Raw genomic sequence first — 17869 nt, forward strand, 5'->3', positions numbered from 1 at the left:
CTATCTATCTATCTATCTATCTATCTATCTATCTATCGATGAAAGGCCTTGCCTTTAGTTCCAGCACAGACAGCTAGCTACCACTCAGTTAGCTGGCTGGCAAGCTAGAACAGGCCTTCAAATCCAGCCTCTTTCGCTTACGGCCAAACCACCTTGAGAACGCCTGATCTCGTCTGATCTCAGAAGCTAAGCAAGGTTGGGCTCAGTCAGTACCTAGATGGGAGACTGCCTGGGAATACTGAGTGCTGTAAGCTTTTCATTTTTTCTTAAGCCCCATTCATTGAGTGTCATTTAGCTTCTATCTATCTATCTATCTATCTATCTATCTATCTATCTATCTATCTATCTATCTATCTATCTATCTATCTATCTATCTATCTATCTATCTATCTATCTATCTATCTATCAAAGGCCTTGCCTTTAGTTCCAGCACAGACAGCTAGCTACCACTCAGTTAGCTGGCTGGCAAGCTAGAACAGGCCTTGAAATCCAGCCTCTTTCGCTTACGGCCAAACCACCTTGAGAACGCCTGATCTCGTCTGATCTCAGAAGCTAAGCAAGGTTGGGCTCAGTCAGTACCTAGATGGGAGACTGCCTGGGAATACTGAGTGCTGTAAGCTTTTCATTTTTTCTTAAGCCCCATTCATTGAGTGTCATTTAGCTTCTATCTATCTATCTATCTATCTATCTATCTATCTATCTATCTATCTATCTATCTATCTATCTATCTATCTATCTATCTATCTATCTATCTATCTATCTATCGATGAAAGGCCTTGCCTTTAGTTCCAGCACAGACAGCTAGCTACCACTCAGTTAGCTGGCTGGCAAGCTAGAACAGGCCTTCAAATCCAGCCTCTTTCGCTTACGGCCAAACCACCTTGAGAACGCCTGATCTCGTCTGATCTCAGAAGCTAAGCAAGGTTGGGCTCAGTCAGTACCTAGATGGGAGACTGCCTGGGAATACTGAGTGCTGTAAGCTTTTCATTTTTTCTTAAGCCCCATTCATTGAGTGTCATTTAGCTTCTATCTATCTATCTATCTATCTATCTATCTATCTATCTATCTATCTATCTATCTATCTATCTATCTATCTATCTATCTATCTATCTATCTATCTATCTATCTATCTATCTATCTATCTATCTATCTATCTATCAAAGGCCTTGCCTTTAGTTCCAGCACAGACAGCTAGCTACCACTCAGTTAGCTGGCTGGCAAGCTAGCAAGCTAGAACAGGCCTTGAAATCCAGCCTCTTTCGCTTACGGCCAAACCACCTTGAGAACGCCTGATCTCGTCTGATCTCAGAAGCTAAGCAAGGTTGGGCTCAGTCAGTACCTAGATGGGAGACTGCCTGGGAATACTGAGTGCTGTAAGCTTTTCATTTTTTCTTAAGCCCCATTCATTGAGTGTCATTTAGCTTCTATCTATCTATCTATCTATCTATCTATCTATCTATCTATCTATCTATCTATCTATCTATCTATCTATCTATCTATCTATCTATCTATCTATCTATCTATCTATCTATCTATCTATCTATCAAAGGCCTTGCCTTTAGTTCCAGCACAGACAGCTAGCTACCACTCAGTTAGCTGGCTGGCAAGCTAGAACAGGCCTTGAAATCCAGCCTCTTTCGCTTACGGCCAAACCACCTTGAGAACGCCTGATCTCGTCTGATCTCAGAAGCTAAGCAAGGTTGGGCTCAGTCAGTACCTAGATGGGAGACTGCCTGGGAATACTGAGTGCTGTAAGCTTTTCATTTTTTCTTAAGCCCCATTCATTGAGTGTCATTTAGCTTCTATCTATCTATCTATCTATCTATCTATCTATCTATCTATCTATCTATCTATCTATCTATCTATCTATCTATCTATCTATCTATCTATCTATCTATCTATCTATCTATCTATCGATGAAAGGCCTTGCCTTTAGTTCCAGCACAGACAGCTAGCTACCACTCAGTTAGCTGGCTGGCAAGCTAGAACAGGCCTTGAAATCCAGCCTCTTTCGCTTACGGCCAAACCACCTTGAGAACGCCTGATCTCGTCTGATCTCAGAAGCTAAGCAAGGTTGGGCTCAGTCAGTACCTAGATGGGAGACTGCCTGGGAATACTGAGTGCTGTAAGCTTTTCATTTTTTCTTAAGCCCCATTCATTGAGTGTCATTTAGCTTCTATCTATCTATCTATCTATCTATCTATCTATCTATCTATCTATCTATCTATCTATCTATCTATCTATCTATCTATCTATCTATCTATCTATCTATCTATCTATCTATCTATCTATCTATCTATCTATCTATCTATCTATCTATCTATCTATGAAAGGCCTTGCCTTTAGTTCCAGCACAGACAGCTAGCTACCACTCAGTTAGCTGGCTGGCAAGCTAGAACAGGCCTTGAAATCCAGCCTCTTTCGCTTACGGCCAAACCACCTTGAGAACGCCTGATCTCGTCTGATCTCAGAAGCTAAGCAAGGTTGGGCTCAGTCAGTACCTAGATGGGAGACTGCCTGGGAATACTGAGTGCTGTAAGCTTTTCATTTTTTCTTAAGCCCCATTCATTGAGTGTCATTTAGCTTCTATCTATCTATCTATCTATCTATCTATCTATCTATCTATCTATCTATCTATCTATCTATCTATCTATCTATCTATCTATCTATCTATCTATCTATCTATCTATCTATCTATCTATCTATCTATCTATCTATCTATCTATCTATCTATCTATCTATCTATCTATCTATCTATCTATCTATCTATCTATCTATCTATGAAAGGCCTTGCCTTTAGTTCCAGCACAGACAGCTAGCTACCACTCAGTTAGCTGGCTGGCAAGCTAGAACAGGCCTTGAAATCCAGCCTCTTTCGCTTACGGCCAAACCACCTTGAGAACGCCTGATCTCGTCTGATCTCAGAAGCTAAGCAAGGTTGGGCTCAGTCAGTACCTAGATGGGAGACTGCCTGGGAATACTGAGTGCTGTAAGCTTTTCATTTTTTCTTAAGCCCCATTCATTGAGTGTCATTTAGCTTCTATCTATCTATCTATCTATCTATCTATCTATCTATCTATCTATCTATCTATCTATCTATCTATCTATCTATCTATCTATCTATCTATCTATCTATCTATCTATCTATCTATCAAAGGCCTTGCCTTTAGTTCCAGCACAGACAGCTAGCTACCACTCAGTTAGCTGGCTGGCAAGCTAGAACAGGCCTTGAAATCCAGCCTCTTTCGCTTACGGCCAAACCACCTTGAGAACGCCTGATCTCGTCTGATCTCAGAAGCTAAGCAAGGTTGGGCTCAGTCAGTACCTAGATGGGAGACTGCCTGGGAATACTGAGTGCTGTAAGCTTTTCATTTTTTCTTAAGCCCCATTCATTGAGTGTCATTTAGCTTCTATCTATCTATCTATCTATCTATCTATCTATCTATCTATCTATCTATCTATCTATCTATCTATCTATCTATCTATCTATCTATCTATCTATCTATCTATCTATCTATCTATCTATCTATCTATCTATCTATCTATCTATCTATCTATCTATCTATCTATCTATCTATCTATCTATCTATCTATCTATCTATCTATGAAAGGCCTTGCCTTTAGTTCCAGCACAGACAGCTAGCTACCACTCAGTTAGCTGGCTGGCAAGCTAGAACAGGCCTTGAAATCCAGCCTCTTTCGCTTACGGCCAAACCACCTTGAGAACGCCTGATCTCGTCTGATCTCAGAAGCTAAGCAAGGTTGGGCTCAGTCAGTACCTAGATGGGAGACTGCCTGGGAATACTGAGTGCTGTAAGCTTTCCATTTTTTCTTAAGCCCCATTCATTGAGTGTCATTTAGCTTCTATCTATCTATCTATCTATCTATCTATCTATCTATCTATCTATCTATCTATCTATCTATCTATCTATCTATCTATCTATCTATCTATCTATCTATCTATCTATCTATCTATCTATCTATCTATCTATCTATCTATCTATCTATCTATCTATCTATCTATCTATCTATCTATCTATCTATCTATCTATCTATCTATCTATGAAAGGCCTTGCCTTTAGTTCCAGCACAGACAGCTAGCTACCACTCAGTTAGCTGGCTGGCAAGCTAGAACAGGCCTTGAAATCCAGCCTCTTTCGCTTACGGCCAAACCACCTTGAGAACGCCTGATCTCGTCTGATCTCAGAAGCTAAGCAAGGTTGGGCTCAGTCAGTACCTAGATGGGAGACTGCCTGGGAATACTGAGTGCTGTAAGCTTTTCATTTTTTCTTAAGCCCCATTCATTGAGTGTCATTTAGCTTCTATCTATCTATCTATCTATCTATCTATCTATCTATCTATCTATCTATCTATCTATCTATCTATCTATCTATCTATCTATCTATCTATCTATCTATCTATCTATCTATCTATCTATCTATCTATCTATCTATCTATCGATGAAAGGCCTTGCCTTTAGTTCCAGCACAGACAGCTAGCTACCACTCAGTTAGCTGGCTGGCAAGCTAGAACAGGCCTTCAAATCCAGCCTCTTTCGCTTACGGCCAAACCACCTTGAGAACGCCTGATCTCGTCTGATCTCAGAAGCTAAGCAAGGTTGGGCTCAGTCAGTACCTAGATGGGAGACTGCCTGGGAATACTGAGTGCTGTAAGCTTTTCATTTTTTCTTAAGCCCCATTCATTGAGTGTCATTTAGCTTCTATCTATCTATCTATCTATCTATCTATCTATCTATCTATCTATCTATCTATCTATCTATCTATCTATCTATCTATCTATCTATCTATCTATCTATCTATCTATCTATCTATCTATCTATCTATCTATCTATCAAAGGCCTTGCCTTTAGTTCCAGCACAGACAGCTAGCTACCACTCAGTTAGCTGGCTGGCAAGCTAGAACAGGCCTTGAAATCCAGCCTCTTTCGCTTACGGCCAAACCACCTTGAGAACGCCTGATCTCGTCTGATCTCAGAAGCTAAGCAAGGTTGGGCTCAGTCAGTACCTAGATGGGAGACTGCCTGGGAATACTGAGTGCTGTAAGCTTTTCATTTTTTCTTAAGCCCCATTCATTGAGTGTCATTTAGCTTCTATCTATCTATCTATCTATCTATCTATCTATCTATCTATCTATCTATCTATCTATCTATCTATCTATCTATCTATCTATCTATCTATCTATCTATCTATCTATCTATCTATCGATGAAAGGCCTTGCCTTTAGTTCCAGCACAGACAGCTAGCTACCACTCAGTTAGCTGGCTGGCAAGCTAGAACAGGCCTTCAAATCCAGCCTCTTTCGCTTACGGCCAAACCACCTTGAGAACGCCTGATCTCGTCTGATCTCAGAAGCTAAGCAAGGTTGGGCTCAGTCAGTACCTAGATGGGAGACTGCCTGGGAATACTGAGTGCTGTAAGCTTTTCATTTTTTCTTAAGCCCCATTCATTGAGTGTCATTTAGCTTCTATCTATCTATCTATCTATCTATCTATCTATCTATCTATCTATCTATCTATCTATCTATCTATCTATCTATCTATCTATCTATCTATCTATCTATCTATCTATCTATCTATCTATCTATCTATCAAAGGCCTTGCCTTTAGTTCCAGCACAGACAGCTAGCTACCACTCAGTTAGCTGGCTGGCAAGCTAGAACAGGCCTTGAAATCCAGCCTCTTTCGCTTACGGCCAAACCACCTTGAGAACGCCTGATCTCGTCTGATCTCAGAAGCTAAGCAAGGTTGGGCTCAGTCAGTACCTAGATGGGAGACTGCCTGGGAATACTGAGTGCTAACACACGCGAGACAGATGTAAGCTTTCCATTTTTTCTTAAGCCCCATTCATTGAGTGTCATTTAGCTTCTATCTATCTATCTATCTATCTATCTATCTATCTATCTATCTATCTATCTATCTATCTATCTATCTATCTATCTATCTATCTATCTATCTATCTATCTATCTATCTATCTATCTATCTATCTATCTATCTATCTATCTATCTATCTATCTATCTATCTATCTATCTATCTATCTATCTATCTATCTATCTATCTATGAAAGGCCTTGCCTTTAGTTCCAGCACAGACAGCTAGCTACCACTCAGTTAGCTGGCTGGCAAGCTAGAACAGGCCTTGAAATCCAGCCTCTTTCGCTTACGGCCAAACCACCTTGAGAACGCCTGATCTCGTCTGATCTCAGAAGCTAAGCAAGGTTGGGCTCAGTCAGTACCTAGATGGGAGACTGCCTGGGAATACTGAGTGCTGTAAGCTTTTCATTTTTTCTTAAGCCCCATTCATTGAGTGTCATTTAGCTTCTATCTATCTATCTATCTATCTATCTATCTATCTATCTATCTATCTATCTATCTATCTATCTATCTATCTATCTATCTATCTATCTATCTATCTATCTATCTATCTATCTATCTATCTATCTATCTATCGATGAAAGGCCTTGCCTTTAGTTCCAGCACAGACAGCTAGCTACCACTCAGTTAGCTGGCTGGCAAGCTAGAACAGGCCTTCAAATCCAGCCTCTTTCGCTTACGGCCAAACCACCTTGAGAACGCCTGATCTCGTCTGATCTCAGAAGCTAAGCAAGGTTGGGCTCAGTCAGTACCTAGATGGGAGACTGCCTGGGAATACTGAGTGCTGTAAGCTTTTCATTTTTTCTTAAGCCCCATTCATTGAGTGTCATTTAGCTTCTATCTATCTATCTATCTATCTATCTATCTATCTATCTATCTATCTATCTATCTATCTATCTATCTATCTATCTATCTATCTATCTATCTATCTATCTATCTATCTATCTATCTATCTATCAAAGGCCTTGCCTTTAGTTCCAGCACAGACAGCTAGCTACCACTCAGTTAGCTGGCTGGCAAGCTAGAACAGGCCTTGAAATCCAGCCTCTTTCGCTTACGGCCAAACCACCTTGAGAACGCCTGATCTCGTCTGATCTCAGAAGCTAAGCAAGGTTGGGCTCAGTCAGTACCTAGATGGGAGACTGCCTGGGAATACTGAGTGCTGTAAGCTTTTCATTTTTTCTTAAGCCCCATTCATTGAGTGTCATTTAGCTTCTATCTATCTATCTATCTATCTATCTATCTATCTATCTATCTATCTATCTATCTATCTATCTATCTATCTATCTATCTATCTATCTATCTATCTATCTATCTATCTATCTATCTATCGATGAAAGGCCTTGCCTTTAGTTCCAGCACAGACAGCTAGCTACCACTCAGTTAGCTGGCTGGCAAGCTAGAACAGGCCTTCAAATCCAGCCTCTTTCGCTTACGGCCAAACCACCTTGAGAACGCCTGATCTCGTCTGATCTCAGAAGCTAAGCAAGGTTGGGCTCAGTCAGTACCTAGATGGGAGACTGCCTGGGAATACTGAGTGCTGTAAGCTTTTCATTTTTTCTTAAGCCCCATTCATTGAGTGTCATTTAGCTTCTATCTATCTATCTATCTATCTATCTATCTATCTATCTATCTATCTATCTATCTATCTATCTATCTATCTATCTATCTATCTATCTATCTATCTATCTATCTATCAAAGGCCTTGCCTTTAGTTCCAGCACAGACAGCTAGCTACCACTCAGTTAGCTGGCTGGCAAGCTAGAACAGGCCTTGAAATCCAGCCTCTTTCGCTTACGGCCAAACCACCTTGAGAACGCCTGATCTCGTCTGATCTCAGAAGCTAAGCAAGGTTGGGCTCAGTCAGTACCTAGATGGGAGACTGCCTGGGAATACTGAGTGCTGTAAGCTTTTCATTTTTTCTTAAGCCCCATTCATTGAGTGTCATTTAGCTTCTATCTATCTATCTATCTATCTATCTATCTATCTATCTATCTATCTATCTATCTATCTATCTATCTATCTATCTATCTATCTATCTATCTATCTATCTATCTATCGATGAAAGGCCTTGCCTTTAGTTCCAGCACAGACAGCTAGCTACCACTCAGTTAGCTGGCTGGCAAGCTAGAACAGGCCTTCAAATCCAGCCTCTTTCGCTTACGGCCAAACCACCTTGAGAACGCCTGATCTCGTCTGATCTCAGAAGCTAAGCAAGGTTGGGCTCAGTCAGTACCTAGATGGGAGACTGCCTGGGAATACTGAGTGCTGTAAGCTTTTCATTTTTTCTTAAGCCCCATTCATTGAGTGTCATTTAGCTTCTATCTATCTATCTATCTATCTATCTATCTATCTATCTATCTATCTATCTATCTATCTATCTATCTATCTATCTATCTATCTATCTATCTATCTATCTATCTATCTATCTATCTATCTATCTATCTATCTATCTATCTATCAAAGGCCTTGCCTTTAGTTCCAGCACAGACAGCTAGCTACCACTCAGTTAGCTGGCTGGCAAGCTAGAACAGGCCTTGAAATCCAGCCTCTTTCGCTTACGGCCAAACCACCTTGAGAACGCCTGATCTCGTCTGATCTCAGAAGCTAAGCAAGGTTGGGCTCAGTCAGTACCTAGATGGGAGACTGCCTGGGAATACTGAGTGCTGTAAGCTTTTCATTTTTTCTTAAGCCCCATTCATTGAGTGTCATTTAGCTTCTATCTATCTATCTATCTATCTATCTATCTATCTATCTATCTATCTATCTATCTATCTATCTATCTATCTATCTATCTATCTATCTATCTATCTATCTATCTATCTATCTATCTATCTATCTATCTATCTATCTATCTATCAAAGGCCTTGCCTTTAGTTCCAGCACAGACAGCTAGCTACCACTCAGTTAGCTGGCTGGCAAGCTAGAACAGGCCTTGAAATCCAGCCTCTTTCGCTTACGGCCAAACCACCTTGAGAACGCCTGATCTCGTCTGATCTCAGAAGCTAAGCAAGGTTGGGCTCAGTCAGTACCTAGATGGGAGACTGCCTGGGAATACTGAGTGCTGTAAGCTTTCCATTTTTTCTTAAGCCCCATTCATTGAGTGTCATTTAGCTTCTATCTATCTATCTATCTATCTATCTATCTATCTATCTATCTATCTATCTATCTATCTATCTATCTATCTATCTATCTATCTATCTATCTATCTATCTATCTATCTATCTATCTATCTATCTATCTATCTATCTATCTATCTATCTATCTATCTATCTATGAAAGGCCTTGCCTTTAGTTCCAGCACAGACAGCTAGCTACCACTCAGTTAGCTGGCTGGCAAGCTAGAACAGGCCTTGAAATCCAGCCTCTTTCGCTTACGGCCAAACCACCTTGAGAACGCCTGATCTCGTCTGATCTCAGAAGCTAAGCAAGGTTGGGCTCAGTCAGTACCTAGATGGGAGACTGCCTGGGAATACTGAGTGCTGTAAGCTTTTCATTTTTTCTTAAGCCCCATTCATTGAGTGTCATTTAGCTTCTATCTATCTATCTATCTATCTATCTATCTATCTATCTATCTATCTATCTATCTATCTATCTATCTATCTATCTATCTATCTATCTATCTATCTATCTATCTATCTATCTATCTATCTATCTATCGATGAAAGGCCTTGCCTTTAGTTCCAGCACAGACAGCTAGCTACCACTCAGTTAGCTGGCTGGCAAGCTAGAACAGGCCTTCAAATCCAGCCTCTTTCGCTTACGGCCAAACCACCTTGAGAACGCCTGATCTCGTCTGATCTCAGAAGCTAAGCAAGGTTGGGCTCAGTCAGTACCTAGATGGGAGACTGCCTGGGAATACTGAGTGCTGTAAGCTTTTCATTTTTTCTTAAGCCCCATTCATTGAGTGTCATTTAGCTTCTATCTATCTATCTATCTATCTATCTATCTATCTATCTATCTATCTATCTATCTATCTATCTATCTATCTATCTATCTATCTATCTATCTATCTATCTATCTATCTATCTATCTATCTATCTATCTATCAGGCCTTGCCTTTAGTTCCAGCACAGACAGCTAGCTACCACTCAGTTAGCTGGCTGGCAAGCTAGAACAGGCCTTGAAATCCAGCCTCTTTCGCTTACGGCCAAACCACCTTGAGAACGCCTGATCTCGTCTGATCTCAGAAGCTAAGCAAGGTTGGGCTCAGTCAGTACCTAGATGGGAGACTGCCTGGGAATACTGAGTGCTGTAAGCTTTTCATTTTTTCTTAAGCCCCATTCATTGAGTGTCATTTAGCTTCTATCTATCTATCTATCTATCTATCTATCTATCTATCTATCTATCTATCTATCTATCTATCTATCTATCTATCTATCTATCTATCTATCTATCTATCTATCGATGAAAGGCCTTGCCTTTAGTTCCAGCACAGACAGCTAGCTACCACTCAGTTAGCTGGCTGGCAAGCTAGAACAGGCCTTCAAATCCAGCCTCTTTCGCTTACGGCCAAACCACCTTGAGAACGCCTGATCTCGTCTGATCTCAGAAGCTAAGCAAGGTTGGGCTCAGTCAGTACCTAGATGGGAGACTGCCTGGGAATACTGAGTGCTGTAAGCTTTTCATTTTTTCTTAAGCCCCATTCATTGAGTGTCATTTAGCTTCTATCTATCTATCTATCTATCTATCTATCTATCTATCTATCTATCTATCTATCTATCTATCTATCTATCTATCTATCTATCTATCTATCTATCTATCTATCTATCTATCTATCTATCAAAGGCCTTGCCTTTAGTTCCAGCACAGACAGCTAGCTACCACTCAGTTAGCTGGCTGGCAAGCTAGAACAGGCCTTGAAATCCAGCCTCTTTCGCTTACGGCCAAACCACCTTGAGAACGCCTGATCTCGTCTGATCTCAGAAGCTAAGCAAGGTTGGGCTCAGTCAGTACCTAGATGGGAGACTGCCTGGGAATACTGAGTGCTGTAAGCTTTTCATTTTTTCTTAAGCCCCATTCATTGAGTGTCATTTAGCTTCTATCTATCTATCTATCTATCTATCTATCTATCTATCTATCTATCTATCTATCTATCTATCTATCTATCTATCTATCTATCTATCTATCGATGAAAGGCCTTGCCTTTAGTTCCAGCACAGACAGCTAGCTACCACTCAGTTAGCTGGCTGGCAAGCTAGAACAGGCCTTCAAATCCAGCCTCTTTCGCTTACGGCCAAACCACCTTGAGAACGCCTGATCTCGTCTGATCTCAGAAGCTAAGCAAGGTTGGGCTCAGTCAGTACCTAGATGGGAGACTGCCTGGGAATACTGAGTGCTGTAAGCTTTTCATTTTTTCTTAAGCCCCATTCATTGAGTGTCATTTAGCTTCTATCTATCTATCTATCTATCTATCTATCTATCTATCTATCTATCTATCTATCTATCTATCTATCTATCTATCTATCTATCTATCTATCTATCTATCTATCTATCTATCTATCTATCTATCTATCTATCTATCTATCTATCTATCTATCTATCTATCTATCTATCTATGAAAGGCCTTGCCTTTAGTTCCAGCACAGACAGCTAGCTACCACTCAGTTAGCTGGCTGGCAAGCTAGAACAGGCCTTGAAATCCAGCCTCTTTCGCTTACGGCCAAACCACCTTGAGAACGCCTGATCTCGTCTGATCTCAGAAGCTAAGCAAGGTTGGGCTCAGTCAGTACCTAGATGGGAGACTGCCTGGGAATACTGAGTGCTGTAAGCTTTTCATTTTTTCTTAAGCCCCATTCATTGAGTGTCATTTAGCTTCTATCTATCTATCTATCTATCTATCTATCTATCTATCTATCTATCTATCTATCTATCTATCTATCTATCTATCTATCTATCTATCTATCTATCTATCTATCTATCTATCTATCTATCTATCTATCGATGAAAGGCCTTGCCTTTAGTTCCAGCACAGACAGCTAGCTACCACTCAGTTAGCTGGCTGGCAAGCTAGAACAGGCCTTCAAATCCAGCCTCTTTCGCTTACGGCCAAACCACCTTGAGAACGCCTGATCTCGTCTGATCTCAGAAGCTAAGCAAGGTTGGGCTCAGTCAGTACCTAGATGGGAGACTGCCTGGGAATACTGAGTGCTGTAAGCTTTTCATTTTTTCTTAAGCCCCATTCATTGAGTGTCATTTAGCTTCTATCTATCTATCTATCTATCTATCTATCTATCTATCTATCTATCTATCTATCTATCTATCTATCTATCTATCTATCTATCTATCTATCTATCTATCTATCTATCTATCTATCTATCTATCTATCTATCTATCTATCTATCAAAGGCCTTGCCTTTAGTTCCAGCACAGACAGCTAGCTACCACTCAGTTAGCTGGCTGGCAAGCTAGAACAGGCCTTGAAATCCAGCCTCTTTCGCTTACGGCCAAACCACCTTGAGAACGCCTGATCTCGTCTGATCTCAGAAGCTAAGCAAGGTTGGGCTCAGTCAGTACCTAGATGGGAGACTGCCTGGGAATACTGAGTGCTGTAAGCTTTTCATTTTTTCTTAAGCCCCATTCATTGAGTGTCATTTAGCTTCTATCTATCTATCTATCTATCTATCTATCTATCTATCTATCTATCTATCTATCTATCTATCTATCTATCTATCTATCTATCTATCTATCTATCTATCGATGAAAGGCCTTGCCTTTAGTTCCAGCACAGACAGCTAGCTACCACTCAGTTAGCTGGCTGGCAAGCTAGAACAGGCCTTCAAATCCAGCCTCTTTCGCTTACGGCCAAACCACCTTGAGAACGCCTGATCTCGTCTGATCTCAGAAGCTAAGCAAGGTTGGGCTCAGTCAGTACCTAGATGGGAGACTGCCTGGGAATACTGAGTGCTGTAAGCTTTTCATTTTTTCTTAAGCCCCATTCATTGAGTGTCATTTAGCTTCTATCTATCTATCTATCTATCTATCTATCTATCTATCTATCTATCTATCTATCTATCTATCTATCTATCTATCTATCTATCTATCTATCTATCTATCTATCTATCTATCTATCAAAGGCCTTGCCTTTAGTTCCAGCACAGACAGCTAGCTACCACTCAGTTAGCTGGCTGGCAAGCTAGAACAGGCCTTGAAATCCAGCCTCTTTCGCTTACGGCCAAACCACCTTGAGAACGCCTGATCTCGTCTGATCTCAGAAGCTAAGCAAGGTTGGGCTCAGTCAGTACCTAGATGGGAGACTGCCTGGGAATACTGAGTGCTGTAAGCTTTTCATTTTTTCTTAAGCCCCATTCATTGAGTGTCATTTAGCTTCTATCTATCTATCTATCTATCTATCTATCTATCTATCTATCTATCTATCTATCTATCTATCTATCTATCTATCTATCTATCTATCTATCGATGAAAGGCCTTGCCTTTAGTTCCAGCACAGACAGCTAGCTACCACTCAGTTAGCTGGCTGGCAAGCTAGAACAGGCCTTCAAATCCAGCCTCTTTCGCTTACGGCCAAACCACCTTGAGAACGCCTGATCTCGTCTGATCTCAGAAGCTAAGCAAGGTTGGGCTCAGTCAGTACCTAGATGGGAGACTGCCTGGGAATACTGAGTGCTGTAAGCTTTTCATTTTTTCTTAAGCCCCATTCATTGAGTGTCATTTAGCTTCTATCTATCTATCTATCTATCTATCTATCTATCTATCTATCTATCTATCTATCTATCTATCTATCTATCTATCTATCTATCTATCTATCTATCTATCTATCTATCTATCTATCTATCTATCTATCTATCAAGGCCTTGCCTTTAGTTCCAGCACAGACAGCTAGCTACCACTCAGTTAGCTGGCTGGCAAGCTAGAACAGGCCTTGAAATCCAGCCTCTTTCGCTTACGGCCAAACCACCTTGAGAACGCCTGATCTCGTCTGATCTCAGAAGCTAAGCAAGGTTGGGCTCAGTCAGTACCTAGATGGGAGACTGCCTGGGAATACTGAGTGCTGTAAGCTTTTCATTTTTTCTTAAGCCCCATTCATTGAGTGTCATTTAGCTTCTATCTATCTATCTATCTATCTATCTATCTATCTATCTATCTATCTATCTATCTATCTATCTATCTATCTATCTATCTATCTATCTATCTATCTATCTATCTATCTATCAAAGGCCTTGCCTTTAGTTCCAGCACAGACAGCTAGCTACCACTCAGTTAGCTGGCTGGCAAGCTAGAACAGGCCTTGAAATCCAGCCTCTTTCGCTTACGGCCAAACCACCTTGAGAACGCCTGATCTCGTCTGATCTCAGAAGCTAAGCAAGGTTGGGCTCAGTCAGTACCTAGATGGGAGACTGCCTGGGAATACTGAGTGCTGTAAGCTTTTCATTTTTTCTTAAGCCCCATTCATTGAGTGTCATTTAGCTTCTATCTATCTATCTATCTATCTATCTATCTATCTATCTATCTATCTATCTATCTATCTATCTATCTATCTATCTATCTATCTATCTATCTATCTATCTATCTATCTATCTATCTATCTATCTATCTATCTATCTATCTATCTATCTATGAAAGGCCTTGCCTTTAGTTCCAGCACAGACAGCTAGCTACCACTCAGTTAGCTGGCTGGCAAGCTAGAACAGGCCTTGAAATCCAGCCTCTTTCGCTTACGGCCAAACCACCTTGAGAACGCCTGATCTCGTCTGATCTCAGAAGCTAAGCAAGGTTGGGCTCAGTCAGTACCTAGATGGGAGACTGCCTGGGAATACTGAGTGCTGTAAGCTTTCCATTTTTTCTTAAGCCCCATTCATTGAGTGTCATTTAGCTTCTATCTATCTATCTATCTATCTATCTATCTATCTATCTATCTATCTATCTATCTATCTATCTATCTATCTATCTATCTATCTATCTATCTATCTATCTATCTATCTATCTATCTATCTATCTATCTATCTATCTATCTATCTATCTATCTATCTATCTATCTATCTATCTATCTATGAAAGGCCTTGCCTTTAGTTCCAGCACAGACAGCTAGCTACCACTCAGTTAGCTGGCTGGCAAGCTAGAACAGGCCTTGAAATCCAGCCTCTTTCGCTTACGGCCAAACCACCTTGAGAACGCCTGATCTCGTCTGATCTCAGAAGCTAAGCAAGGTTGGGCTCAGTCAGTACCTAGATGGGAGACTGCCTGGGAATACTGAGTGCTGTAAGCTTTTCATTTTTTCTTAAGCCCCATTCATTGAGTGTCATTTAGCTTCTATCTATCTATCTATCTATCTATCTATCTATCTATCTATCTATCTATCTATCTATCTATCTATCTATCTATCTATCTATCTATCTATCTATCTATCTATCTATCTATCTATCTATCTATCGATGAAAGGCCTTGCCTTTAGTTCCAGCACAGACAGCTAGCTACCACTCAGTTAGCTGGCTGGCAAGCTAGAACAGGCCTTCAAATCCAGCCTCTTTCGCTTACGGCCAAACCACCTTGAGAACGCCTGATCTCGTCTGATCTCAGAAGCTAAGCAAGGTTGGGCTCAGTCAGTACCTAGATGGGAGACTGCCTGGGAATACTGAGTGCTGTAAGCTTTTCATTTTTTCTTAAGCCCCATTCATTGAGTGTCATTTAGCTTCTATCTATCTATCTATCTATCTATCTATCTATCTATCTATCTATCTATCTATCTATCTATCTATCTATCTATCTATCTATCTATCTATCTATCTATCTATCTATCTATCAAAGGCCTTGCCTTTAGTTCCAGCACAGACAGCTAGCTACCACTCAGTTAGCTGGCTGGCAAGCTAGAACAGGCCTTGAAATCCAGCCTCTTTCGCTTACGGCCAAACCACCTTGAGAACGCCTGATCTCGTCTGATCTCAGAAGCTAAGCAAGGTTGGGCTCAGTCAGTACCTAGATGGGAGACTGCCTGGGAATACTGAGTGCTGTAAGCTTTTCATTTTTTCTTAAGCCCCATTCATTGAGTGTCATTTAGCTTCTATCTATCTATCTATCTATCTATCTATCTATCTATCTATCTATCTATCTATCTATCTATCTATCTATCTATCTATCTATCTATCTATCTATCTATCTATCTATCTATCGATGAAAGGCCTTGCCTTTAGTTCCAGCACAGACAGCTAGCTACCACTCAGTTAGCTGGCTGGCAAGCTAGAACAGGCCTTCAAATCCAGCCTCTTTCGCTTACGGCCAAACCACCTTGAGAACGCCTGATCTCGTCTGATCTCAGAAGCTAAGCAAGGTTGGGCTCAGTCAGTACCTAGATGGGAGACTGCCTGGGAATACTGAGTGCTGTAAGCTTTTCATTTTTTCTTAAGCCCCATTCATTGAGTGTCATTTAGCTTCTATCTATCTATCTATCTATCTATCTATCTATCTATCTATCTATCTATCTATCTATCTATCTATCTATCTATCTATCTATCTATCTATCTATCTATCTATCTATCAAAGGCCTTGCCTTTAGTTCCAGCACAGACAGCTAGCTACCACTCAGTTAGCTGGCTGGCAAGCTAGAACAGGCCTTGAAATCCAGCCTCTTTCGCTTACGGCCAAACCACCTTGAGAACGCCTGATCTCGTCTGATCTCAGAAGCTAAGCAAGGTTGGGCTCAGTCAGTACCTAGATGGGAGACTGCCTGGGAATACTGAGTGCTGTAAGCTTTTCATTTTTTCTTAAGCCCCATTCATTGAGTGTCATTTAGCTTCTATCTATCTATCTATCTATCTATCTATCTATCTATCTATCTATCTATCTATCTATCTATCTATCTATCTATCTATCTATCTATCTATCTATCTATCTATCTATCTATCGATGAAAGGCCTTGCCTTTAGTTCCAGCACAGACAGCTAGCTACCACTCAGTTAGCTGGCTGGCAAGCTAGAACAGGCCTTCAAATCCAGCCTCTTTCGCTTACGGCCAAACCACCTTGAGAACGCCTGATCTCGTCTGATCTCAGAAGCTAAGCAAGGTTGGGCTCAGTCAGTACCTAGATGGGAGACTGCCTGGGAATACTGAGTGCTGTAAGCTTTTCATTTTTTCTTAAGCCCCATTCATTGAGTGTCATTTAGCTTCTATCTATCTATCTATCTATCTATCTATCTATCTATCTATCTATCTATCTATCTATCTATCTATCTATCTATCTATCTATCTATCTATCTATCTATCTATCTATCTATCTATCTATCTATCAAAGGCCTTGCCTTTAGTTCCAGCACAGACAGCTAGCTACCACTCAGTTAGCTGGCTGGCAAGCTAGAACAGGCCTTGAAATCCAGCCTCTTTCGCTTACGGCCAAACCACCTTGAGAACGCCTGATCTCGTCTGATCTCAGAAGCTAAGCAAGGTTGGGCTCAGTCAGTACCTAGATGGGAGACTGCCTGGGAATACTGAGTGCTGTAAGCTTTTCATTTTTTCTTAAGCCCCATTCATTGAGTGTCATTTAGCTTCTATCTATCTATCTATCTATCTATCTATCTATCTATCTATCTATCTATCTATCTATCTATCTATCTATCTATCTATCTATCTATCTATCTATCTATCTATCTATCTATCTATCTATCTATCTATCAAAGGCCTTGCCTTTAGTTCCAGCACAGACAGCTAGCTACCACTCAGTTAGCTGGCTGGCAAGCTAGAACAGGCCTTGAAATCCAGCCTCTTTCGCTTACGGCCAAACCACCTTGAGAACGCCTGATCTCGTCTGATCTCAGAAGCTAAGCAAGGTTGGGCTCAGTCAGTACCTAGATGGGAGACTGCCTGGGAATACTGAGTGCTGTAAGCTTTTCATTTTTTCTTAAGCCCCATTCATTGAGTGTCATTTAGCTTCTATCTATCTATCTATCTATCTATCTATCTATCTATCTATCTATCTATCTATCTATCTATCTATCTATCTATCTATCTATCTATCTATCTATCTATCT

At 40.7% G+C, this 17869-nt stretch overlaps 45 non-coding genes and 1 pseudogene across 45 annotated transcripts; all 46 read left to right on the forward strand.

Annotated features, from left to right (window-relative positions):
• Positions 1 to 135: 135 nt before the first annotated feature.
• Positions 136 to 254, forward strand: LOC134305810 (5S ribosomal RNA). The gene has a single exon (XR_010008829.1). It is a non-coding gene; the product is annotated as a 5S ribosomal RNA (ribosomal RNA).
• A 247-nt stretch (positions 255 to 501) lies between these two features.
• Positions 502 to 620, forward strand: LOC134305811 (5S ribosomal RNA). Its single transcript, XR_010008830.1, has one exon. It is a non-coding gene; the product is annotated as a 5S ribosomal RNA (ribosomal RNA).
• Positions 621 to 863: 243 nt separating this feature from the next.
• LOC134305812 (5S ribosomal RNA) lies at positions 864 to 982 on the forward strand. The gene has a single exon (XR_010008831.1). It is a non-coding gene; the product is annotated as a 5S ribosomal RNA (ribosomal RNA).
• A 279-nt stretch (positions 983 to 1261) lies between these two features.
• Positions 1262 to 1380, forward strand: LOC134305814 (5S ribosomal RNA). The gene has a single exon (XR_010008833.1). It is a non-coding gene; the product is annotated as a 5S ribosomal RNA (ribosomal RNA).
• A 259-nt stretch (positions 1381 to 1639) lies between these two features.
• LOC134305815 (5S ribosomal RNA) lies at positions 1640 to 1758 on the forward strand. The gene has a single exon (XR_010008834.1). It is a non-coding gene; the product is annotated as a 5S ribosomal RNA (ribosomal RNA).
• A 255-nt stretch (positions 1759 to 2013) lies between these two features.
• Positions 2014 to 2132, forward strand: LOC134305816 (5S ribosomal RNA). Its single transcript, XR_010008835.1, has one exon. It is a non-coding gene; the product is annotated as a 5S ribosomal RNA (ribosomal RNA).
• A 291-nt stretch (positions 2133 to 2423) lies between these two features.
• LOC134305817 (5S ribosomal RNA) lies at positions 2424 to 2542 on the forward strand. The gene has a single exon (XR_010008836.1). It is a non-coding gene; the product is annotated as a 5S ribosomal RNA (ribosomal RNA).
• A 335-nt stretch (positions 2543 to 2877) lies between these two features.
• LOC134305818 (5S ribosomal RNA) lies at positions 2878 to 2996 on the forward strand. Its single transcript, XR_010008837.1, has one exon. It is a non-coding gene; the product is annotated as a 5S ribosomal RNA (ribosomal RNA).
• A 251-nt stretch (positions 2997 to 3247) lies between these two features.
• LOC134305819 (5S ribosomal RNA) lies at positions 3248 to 3366 on the forward strand. The gene has a single exon (XR_010008838.1). It is a non-coding gene; the product is annotated as a 5S ribosomal RNA (ribosomal RNA).
• Positions 3367 to 3701: 335 nt separating this feature from the next.
• On the forward strand, positions 3702 to 3820 carry LOC134305820 (5S ribosomal RNA). Its single transcript, XR_010008839.1, has one exon. It is a non-coding gene; the product is annotated as a 5S ribosomal RNA (ribosomal RNA).
• A 339-nt stretch (positions 3821 to 4159) lies between these two features.
• LOC134305821 (5S ribosomal RNA) lies at positions 4160 to 4278 on the forward strand. The gene has a single exon (XR_010008840.1). It is a non-coding gene; the product is annotated as a 5S ribosomal RNA (ribosomal RNA).
• Positions 4279 to 4557: 279 nt separating this feature from the next.
• On the forward strand, positions 4558 to 4676 carry LOC134305822 (5S ribosomal RNA). Its single transcript, XR_010008841.1, has one exon. It is a non-coding gene; the product is annotated as a 5S ribosomal RNA (ribosomal RNA).
• Positions 4677 to 4947: 271 nt separating this feature from the next.
• LOC134305823 (5S ribosomal RNA) lies at positions 4948 to 5066 on the forward strand. Its single transcript, XR_010008842.1, has one exon. It is a non-coding gene; the product is annotated as a 5S ribosomal RNA (ribosomal RNA).
• A 255-nt stretch (positions 5067 to 5321) lies between these two features.
• LOC134305825 (5S ribosomal RNA) lies at positions 5322 to 5440 on the forward strand. The gene has a single exon (XR_010008844.1). It is a non-coding gene; the product is annotated as a 5S ribosomal RNA (ribosomal RNA).
• Positions 5441 to 5703: 263 nt separating this feature from the next.
• On the forward strand, positions 5704 to 5820 carry LOC134305783 (5S ribosomal RNA; annotated as a pseudogene).
• Positions 5821 to 6175: 355 nt separating this feature from the next.
• LOC134305826 (5S ribosomal RNA) lies at positions 6176 to 6294 on the forward strand. Its single transcript, XR_010008845.1, has one exon. It is a non-coding gene; the product is annotated as a 5S ribosomal RNA (ribosomal RNA).
• Positions 6295 to 6565: 271 nt separating this feature from the next.
• Positions 6566 to 6684, forward strand: LOC134305827 (5S ribosomal RNA). The gene has a single exon (XR_010008846.1). It is a non-coding gene; the product is annotated as a 5S ribosomal RNA (ribosomal RNA).
• Positions 6685 to 6943: 259 nt separating this feature from the next.
• LOC134305828 (5S ribosomal RNA) lies at positions 6944 to 7062 on the forward strand. The gene has a single exon (XR_010008847.1). It is a non-coding gene; the product is annotated as a 5S ribosomal RNA (ribosomal RNA).
• A 259-nt stretch (positions 7063 to 7321) lies between these two features.
• On the forward strand, positions 7322 to 7440 carry LOC134305829 (5S ribosomal RNA). The gene has a single exon (XR_010008848.1). It is a non-coding gene; the product is annotated as a 5S ribosomal RNA (ribosomal RNA).
• A 243-nt stretch (positions 7441 to 7683) lies between these two features.
• Positions 7684 to 7802, forward strand: LOC134305725 (5S ribosomal RNA). Its single transcript, XR_010008757.1, has one exon. It is a non-coding gene; the product is annotated as a 5S ribosomal RNA (ribosomal RNA).
• Positions 7803 to 8049: 247 nt separating this feature from the next.
• LOC134305726 (5S ribosomal RNA) lies at positions 8050 to 8168 on the forward strand. Its single transcript, XR_010008758.1, has one exon. It is a non-coding gene; the product is annotated as a 5S ribosomal RNA (ribosomal RNA).
• A 279-nt stretch (positions 8169 to 8447) lies between these two features.
• On the forward strand, positions 8448 to 8566 carry LOC134305727 (5S ribosomal RNA). The gene has a single exon (XR_010008759.1). It is a non-coding gene; the product is annotated as a 5S ribosomal RNA (ribosomal RNA).
• Positions 8567 to 8845: 279 nt separating this feature from the next.
• LOC134305728 (5S ribosomal RNA) lies at positions 8846 to 8964 on the forward strand. Its single transcript, XR_010008760.1, has one exon. It is a non-coding gene; the product is annotated as a 5S ribosomal RNA (ribosomal RNA).
• Positions 8965 to 9263: 299 nt separating this feature from the next.
• Positions 9264 to 9382, forward strand: LOC134305729 (5S ribosomal RNA). The gene has a single exon (XR_010008761.1). It is a non-coding gene; the product is annotated as a 5S ribosomal RNA (ribosomal RNA).
• A 267-nt stretch (positions 9383 to 9649) lies between these two features.
• LOC134305731 (5S ribosomal RNA) lies at positions 9650 to 9768 on the forward strand. The gene has a single exon (XR_010008763.1). It is a non-coding gene; the product is annotated as a 5S ribosomal RNA (ribosomal RNA).
• A 265-nt stretch (positions 9769 to 10033) lies between these two features.
• Positions 10034 to 10152, forward strand: LOC134305732 (5S ribosomal RNA). The gene has a single exon (XR_010008764.1). It is a non-coding gene; the product is annotated as a 5S ribosomal RNA (ribosomal RNA).
• Positions 10153 to 10395: 243 nt separating this feature from the next.
• On the forward strand, positions 10396 to 10514 carry LOC134305733 (5S ribosomal RNA). The gene has a single exon (XR_010008765.1). It is a non-coding gene; the product is annotated as a 5S ribosomal RNA (ribosomal RNA).
• Positions 10515 to 10769: 255 nt separating this feature from the next.
• Positions 10770 to 10888, forward strand: LOC134305735 (5S ribosomal RNA). The gene has a single exon (XR_010008766.1). It is a non-coding gene; the product is annotated as a 5S ribosomal RNA (ribosomal RNA).
• Positions 10889 to 11119: 231 nt separating this feature from the next.
• Positions 11120 to 11238, forward strand: LOC134305736 (5S ribosomal RNA). The gene has a single exon (XR_010008767.1). It is a non-coding gene; the product is annotated as a 5S ribosomal RNA (ribosomal RNA).
• A 307-nt stretch (positions 11239 to 11545) lies between these two features.
• Positions 11546 to 11664, forward strand: LOC134305737 (5S ribosomal RNA). The gene has a single exon (XR_010008768.1). It is a non-coding gene; the product is annotated as a 5S ribosomal RNA (ribosomal RNA).
• Positions 11665 to 11931: 267 nt separating this feature from the next.
• LOC134305738 (5S ribosomal RNA) lies at positions 11932 to 12050 on the forward strand. The gene has a single exon (XR_010008769.1). It is a non-coding gene; the product is annotated as a 5S ribosomal RNA (ribosomal RNA).
• A 279-nt stretch (positions 12051 to 12329) lies between these two features.
• On the forward strand, positions 12330 to 12448 carry LOC134305739 (5S ribosomal RNA). The gene has a single exon (XR_010008771.1). It is a non-coding gene; the product is annotated as a 5S ribosomal RNA (ribosomal RNA).
• Positions 12449 to 12687: 239 nt separating this feature from the next.
• Positions 12688 to 12806, forward strand: LOC134305740 (5S ribosomal RNA). The gene has a single exon (XR_010008772.1). It is a non-coding gene; the product is annotated as a 5S ribosomal RNA (ribosomal RNA).
• Positions 12807 to 13057: 251 nt separating this feature from the next.
• Positions 13058 to 13176, forward strand: LOC134305741 (5S ribosomal RNA). Its single transcript, XR_010008773.1, has one exon. It is a non-coding gene; the product is annotated as a 5S ribosomal RNA (ribosomal RNA).
• Positions 13177 to 13407: 231 nt separating this feature from the next.
• LOC134305743 (5S ribosomal RNA) lies at positions 13408 to 13526 on the forward strand. Its single transcript, XR_010008775.1, has one exon. It is a non-coding gene; the product is annotated as a 5S ribosomal RNA (ribosomal RNA).
• Positions 13527 to 13792: 266 nt separating this feature from the next.
• LOC134305744 (5S ribosomal RNA) lies at positions 13793 to 13911 on the forward strand. The gene has a single exon (XR_010008776.1). It is a non-coding gene; the product is annotated as a 5S ribosomal RNA (ribosomal RNA).
• Positions 13912 to 14158: 247 nt separating this feature from the next.
• LOC134305746 (5S ribosomal RNA) lies at positions 14159 to 14277 on the forward strand. Its single transcript, XR_010008777.1, has one exon. It is a non-coding gene; the product is annotated as a 5S ribosomal RNA (ribosomal RNA).
• A 287-nt stretch (positions 14278 to 14564) lies between these two features.
• On the forward strand, positions 14565 to 14683 carry LOC134305747 (5S ribosomal RNA). The gene has a single exon (XR_010008778.1). It is a non-coding gene; the product is annotated as a 5S ribosomal RNA (ribosomal RNA).
• Positions 14684 to 14998: 315 nt separating this feature from the next.
• On the forward strand, positions 14999 to 15117 carry LOC134305748 (5S ribosomal RNA). Its single transcript, XR_010008779.1, has one exon. It is a non-coding gene; the product is annotated as a 5S ribosomal RNA (ribosomal RNA).
• Positions 15118 to 15380: 263 nt separating this feature from the next.
• On the forward strand, positions 15381 to 15499 carry LOC134305749 (5S ribosomal RNA). The gene has a single exon (XR_010008780.1). It is a non-coding gene; the product is annotated as a 5S ribosomal RNA (ribosomal RNA).
• Positions 15500 to 15746: 247 nt separating this feature from the next.
• Positions 15747 to 15865, forward strand: LOC134305750 (5S ribosomal RNA). The gene has a single exon (XR_010008781.1). It is a non-coding gene; the product is annotated as a 5S ribosomal RNA (ribosomal RNA).
• A 251-nt stretch (positions 15866 to 16116) lies between these two features.
• On the forward strand, positions 16117 to 16235 carry LOC134305751 (5S ribosomal RNA). Its single transcript, XR_010008782.1, has one exon. It is a non-coding gene; the product is annotated as a 5S ribosomal RNA (ribosomal RNA).
• Positions 16236 to 16478: 243 nt separating this feature from the next.
• On the forward strand, positions 16479 to 16597 carry LOC134305752 (5S ribosomal RNA). The gene has a single exon (XR_010008783.1). It is a non-coding gene; the product is annotated as a 5S ribosomal RNA (ribosomal RNA).
• A 251-nt stretch (positions 16598 to 16848) lies between these two features.
• On the forward strand, positions 16849 to 16967 carry LOC134305753 (5S ribosomal RNA). The gene has a single exon (XR_010008784.1). It is a non-coding gene; the product is annotated as a 5S ribosomal RNA (ribosomal RNA).
• Positions 16968 to 17226: 259 nt separating this feature from the next.
• Positions 17227 to 17345, forward strand: LOC134305755 (5S ribosomal RNA). Its single transcript, XR_010008786.1, has one exon. It is a non-coding gene; the product is annotated as a 5S ribosomal RNA (ribosomal RNA).
• A 263-nt stretch (positions 17346 to 17608) lies between these two features.
• On the forward strand, positions 17609 to 17727 carry LOC134305756 (5S ribosomal RNA). Its single transcript, XR_010008787.1, has one exon. It is a non-coding gene; the product is annotated as a 5S ribosomal RNA (ribosomal RNA).
• Positions 17728 to 17869: the final 142 nt, after the last annotated feature.

Source organism: Trichomycterus rosablanca, unplaced genomic scaffold, assembly GCF_030014385.1.
Source record: "Trichomycterus rosablanca isolate fTriRos1 unplaced genomic scaffold, fTriRos1.hap1 scaffold_146, whole genome shotgun sequence".
NCBI classification, from domain to species: Eukaryota; Metazoa; Chordata; class Actinopteri; order Siluriformes; family Trichomycteridae; genus Trichomycterus; species Trichomycterus rosablanca.